Below are 6,000 nucleotides of genomic sequence, written 5' to 3'. Positions count from 1 at the left end.
ATGAGGGAAAGGTCTAGCAGGCCTGCCAGAAGAGAAAGCCAGATGGTGGATTTGTCACACGCATTAGTCTAAGTAAACAATGATATGATAGCTAACATACATTGAGGGCTTCATATGGATGCACTATACTAATTTTTTTAATTAGTTTGCTTGTTTAATACACCACACCATACAGTCAGGTAGTTACAATCATTATCTTGATCTACAGATGAAGAATATGAAAGCCTGGGAGGCTGAATAAATTTCCAAAGGTCACACATCTGGCAAGTGATAGAGCCATGACTTAGAACCTGGCAGGCTGAATACAGAGCTCGGCTCTTGACTAGGACACCATAAAGTTGTCCTAATTAATGTTTTGGCAAAGAATAATGCAACCAACATTTATAGAACCTTGAGTGGAAGAAATATTGATGATGACCTGGAGGCTTCATTAAACAAATACTAATTAAGCACCAACTGTGGGGCAGGCCTTCACTGATACAAGTTTAGGAGGGAAAGTAAGTACAGTGGTAAAGTCAGCAGACACATCTATTCTTTCATGGAGTTAACATTTTCATGGGAAAGAGAGATGATAAATAATTGTAACAAATGAGTCAGTGATAAGGGGTATGAAGTGGGAGGTAGGAACAGAGTTAGGAGACTGGAGGAACCCCTTATCTCTTATTCACTTGTCCAGCCCCCACCTTCTACACTTGAGGAACACGAGGCAAAGCCAGCAGCGACCTGCTCAAAGACCAGACTACACCCAGCTGGTTAGAAGCAGAGTTGGAAGTGAACACTGTCTTCCTGCAAAGCCAATCCTTTCTTCACAGCCCCTCTCATGGAGGGTCTATTTTCCTGTCATTGTCTAGTTCTTAGACCCGAATATCGAGGGAGGGAAGCAGCACTTAAGCACCCCCTCCTCCGCCCCAGGACACAGGGTCCCATCCATTCCCCTTCACAGCCCAGGACCCAGAGAGAAGCCCGGGCGGGGCGGGGCCTGGACGCGCGCCGGCGCGTCCAGCAGGTGGCAGCAGCGAGCAGCCGCGCCCCCCGCGCAGCCACCCGGCGAGCCCGCATCATGGATGTCGAGCTCTCCTATTTCGCTTTGCTCGCCTTGGAATTCGAGACCCCAGACGAGGACCAGGATTCATGAACTGGTCTCAGGGGCCCGGGCAGGGGCCTCTGGCTCCCGACGCTGGCCGAGAGGTGGGTCCCGGGGCGGGTCGTTTCGTGGACGCCGGGCGGGGACGCGCTGCCCAGCGGAGCCCGGCGCCCAGCGCGCTGCCCCCGCCCTGCCTCCCTGTGGTCCACACCCCCTTTGGGCTCCCGAGCCGCTGGGCTGCAATAGTCGGGGTGCGCGCCAACAGGCGCTGCCGGCCCCGCTTCTGCCGGGCAGTCAGGTCCCAGGAGCGGACGGACCCAGGCGCCCGCGTCCTCTCTGCCGCCTTCTCCCTGCCCTCACCTGAGCTATTAGCCCACTCGCCTTCAAGGCCAGAGGCTACAGCCCAGACTGAGAGGGACAGCAGAAAGCGAGAGGGCACCTGAGGATACAGAGCTAACACTGGACTATTTCACCCCCAGGTGATGAGTGAAGTCAAAAGATCCGAGGATTTAAAGGAAACTGGGGCCAAAAACGGAGATAAAAGGCATTCAGGTTGGAAAGGAAATAAAACTATACCTAGTCCCAGGTAACATAAACTTCTAAGTGGAAAATCATAAGGAGTCTAATTTAAAAATAAAAACTATTAGAACTGATAAACAAGTTTAGTAAGTTTGCAGAATAAAAGAACAATATACAAAAATCAGTTGTTTTCTTAAGAGTAAAACCACCATATGACCCAGCAATCCCACTCCTAGGCATGTACCCTGAGGAAGCCAAAATTGAAAAAGACACATATATTCCATTGTTCATTGCGGCACTATTTACAATAGCTAGAACATGGAAGCAACCTAGATGTCCATTGACACATGAGTGAATAAAGAAGTGTGGTACATATACACAATGGATTATTACTCAGTCATAAAAAGGAACACATTTGAATCAGTTCTAATGAGGTGGATGAACCTAGAACCTGTTATACAGAGTGAAGTAAGTCAGAAAGAGAAAGATAAATAGCATATTCTAATGCATATACGCAGAATCTAGAAAAATGGTATTGAAGAGTTTTTACAGGGCAGCAATGGAGAAACAGACATAGAGAACAGACTTATGGACATGGGGAGAGGGGAGGAGAGGGTGAGATGTATGGAAAGAGTAACATGGAAACTCACATTACCATATGTAAAATAGCCAATGGGAATTTGCTGTATGGCTCAGGAAACTCAAAGGAGGCTCTGTATCAACCTGGAGGGGTGGATGGGGAGGGAGATGGGAAGGAGGTTCAAAAGGGAGGGGATATATGTATACCTATGGTTGATTCATGTTGAGGTTTGACAGAAAACAACAAAATTCTGTAAAGCAATTATCCCTCAATAAAAAGTAAATAAATTTTTTTTAAAAAATCAGTTGTTTTCAATACACTAGCAATGAACAATCCAAAGATGAAAATAAGAAAACAACTTAATTTGCCAAAGTACCAATAATAACAAAACACAAAGAAATATATTTAACAAAAGAAGTGCAAAACTTCACTCTGAATCTATAAGACATTGTTCGGAGAAATTAAAGAGAAAAATAAATGGAAAAACATCTCATGTTCATGGATTTGGAAGATGTAATATTGTTAAAATGACAATACCCCAAATTAATCTGCAGACTCAATACAATCCCTACCAAAATCTCAGCAGCTTCCTTTTTTAAAAAAGAAATTGACTAGCTGATACTGAAGTTCAAATGGAGATTTAGGGACCCAGAATAGTCAAAATAGTCTTGAAAATAAATATTCAAAAGTTATTATAAAGCAGTGGAAATCAAGACACTTTGGTGCTATTTACAGATAAATCATCATAATAGAATTGAGAGTCTAGAAGTAAATCCATGTACCTATGATCAATTGATTTTCCACAAAGATACCAAATCAATGGAGGAAAGAATACTCTTTCAGCAAATGGTGCCGGGAGAACTGTATGGCCACATGAAGAAGAATGAATTTGAGTCCTTACCTCACATCGTATGTATAAGATAACTCACAGTATGGAATCATAGCCTTGCTTTTGACCAAGGAGGCCCTGATTTACTTGGCAATGAGGCAGCTATTGACCTTCTGAAAGGAGTGTCGGGCTTTGGCTGTTTAAAAGGCTGGGAAGAAAGAGCCCCCACTTTTCCTGCTGTCCTGCCTTTGACATGATATCTACAACATCCCAGGAATGGCTCTGACCACCCTCTCTAAGTTTTAGAATGTCACACTTACTGCTGAGACTGTAAGCTGAGATACTCCATGGTAAACTGATATGATCAGTTTCCTGTCTGAGTTCACATAATCACAACCTTCTATTACTATGACCCCTGTCCTACTCTCAACACATTGTATCCTCAAACCACAGGAGCACTAAGAGACTAGGTGCACCTGGCTTAATATTCTCACTACTTCCACTGGACATTTGACAGCATGACCTAAGTATCTCTGGATGTTTTATACCAACTGTACCCATCAACTGTTACCTAAGTCATAGCCTCAATTGTGACCATAGCTCCAAATTCTTGGTAGCATTAGAACAACCTATTCACAATTAAAAAGATTATTGATCTTGAGGGGCTTGGACCTTCAGAAGAGACCAGGAAAGTACAGTCAGGTGGTAGGCAGATGTTATGTGGTAGGCAAATGTTGTATGAATATGACCAACCTGCAGAGGAGCTGGCACACTCTGATTTCCTGTCTCTTCCCTGGACCTACCTTGTCACTGAAGATGGCAGAGATCTTACCCCTGACTTAGGCCACAGAACTGCTGCTTTCTGCACTGGGATGTGGTGGGAGACCATCAACCCTCATTGCTTTTGGCTCAGCCCTGACTCGTCATCTCTCTGGTTCATAATGTAGTCACGCTCCCAAGTAAAAAAAGCTGTTACTGACTCATGAATGTGGAACTGAGCTGAACAATCGCTGAGTAGATCAGAGCAGGAATGAAAGTACCCCCTCCTAATTTCACCTTCTCTCATCAAACAAAGCAAAGCCCTTCTCTTAACCCTATCTATTCCTTGAGACTACATGGTCCCCACTTTCATAGGAAATTTAGTAGGGGTTACCATATACGTAAAGATCAGAGAGAGATCATTAAAGGGAATTTCTTTATAGTTAGGTGATTTTAGCAAAAAATCTAGGGATAGGTGACACAACATTTAGAGACTGTGAAGCAAAGCTGACTCCACTCAGAAGAAAGCTTGTACAACTGTTACAACAAGTTCATTGTGAACCATTAAAATAGAATAGCTAGGGATGGGAAGTGGGGTTGAAGGAATGTCAGGGGGCTGGAAGAAAGTTATCATAAACAATAGAGATCTTTATGCCCACCCGGCTAGGTTTCCGAGCTTGGCTAAAACTAACCTTCCTACTATAGTGTTGATATAGAAGTAAAGAATTTTCAAACTAGAAGATCTTTTAGAAAGTACCCAGTCTAGAATGTATATGGATAGTTTTGAAAGCCCCGTTTAGCTCTAAAAAATACTCTGTTTTTGTTTGTTTGTTTGTTTAGTTCAGAATCATTTTTAAAAAGAAATGTAACTTGGAGCTCAATAATTAACAAAGACCACTTGCTGAGTGCTTATTTTGAACCAGGCACTGACACAACTGCTTCATGTATATTACCTCATTTAATCCTCACAACAGCCGAGTGAAGCAGCACTGTAATTGTTCCCTTTTTACAGATGGAGAAACAGAGGCACAGAACAGCTAACTGTTTGCCAGGGTCACACTGCAAGGCTGTCATAGAGCAGCGTACAAGAAGAGCTGCCTGTTTAAAGCAAGAAGAGGGAAGGGTTTCAAGTGGTGAAGGTGTCAACAACCCTGTCATTTTTTCTTCTCCCTCACAGCTCAGAGAACCCTGTTTGAAAACTTTTGATAAGAAAACCGGAAGATAAACTCAAGTTTATCTTGAAGATAAATCAAGAATCACTCAAGTTCAAGATAGGATAAAATGTGACAAAGGTAAATATTTTAATTCATATTTAGTTTTAGAGAAAGAAAGGCAAATCTGTGGGAGCCAGAAACAAGCGCATGATTCAAAGCCTTATGGGTTCATGGGTGCAGATGCCATGGAGACCCTGGGGGTTCTCAGCCTGAACACTGGTCCTCAGAGCTGGGCTGGTCTTCTAATGTCCACCATCACCTCCCTTATTAGACATGACCTTGGGCCTGTGTAAAGCAGGAGAGCTGGACATTTGCTCCCTGCATGAAGCTTGAAGCCTAAATGTGTTGCTTTTCCATCAAAAAGGCATTAGAAAGCTTACTTCAACCTTCCAAGGACACCCTGAAAAAAACCACACACCTGTGAGGAAAAGTCAAACCCTCAGAACCACCACTTGAGAAGGTGTAGGATCTGAATTTGCCCTGCGCTCTACAGGAATTCCAGGGAATTCAGGGAAGTAAGTGATAAAAACTGGCCCTTCAATGTTGATTCTCTAGGAAGGCAACAGAAACAATTGCAGACACTACTCTATAAGGATACTGTCACAGTGCAGGGTACATCGGTTGAAGACTAGTTCAGGGTAGTTCACAGTTAGAGAGACACAAATCTCACAAGGAAATTAACTATCTGCAGAGGATACCAGCAGATGTAACCAGCCAGTGAATTAGCATTGCAAAAAAATGGGAAATAAAAGAACTGAAAATGAAGGGCACCTAAAATAAGTGTTTAAGGTTATTTAAACAATTTTTAAAATTAGGAACTATAATGAAAGAATAGAGCATTATGGACAGACAAATTTGATAAATAACCAGGTAGAACAACCAAAAATTTTTTTGATAAAATTTTATTTGACAGAATATAAATTTGATTTTAAAAAAAGAAAACACATTTGATAAATTTTCAAATACAGCTCCTATAAACAAACAAATAAAAAGGCACTGCAATTAAGGACTCACT

The sequence above is a fragment of the Cervus canadensis genome, chromosome 4 (genome assembly GCF_019320065.1).
Source record: "Cervus canadensis isolate Bull #8, Minnesota chromosome 4, ASM1932006v1, whole genome shotgun sequence".
Classification (NCBI taxonomy): Eukaryota; Metazoa; Chordata; class Mammalia; order Artiodactyla; family Cervidae; genus Cervus; species Cervus canadensis.
Note: the sequence above shows the minus strand (reverse complement) of the source record.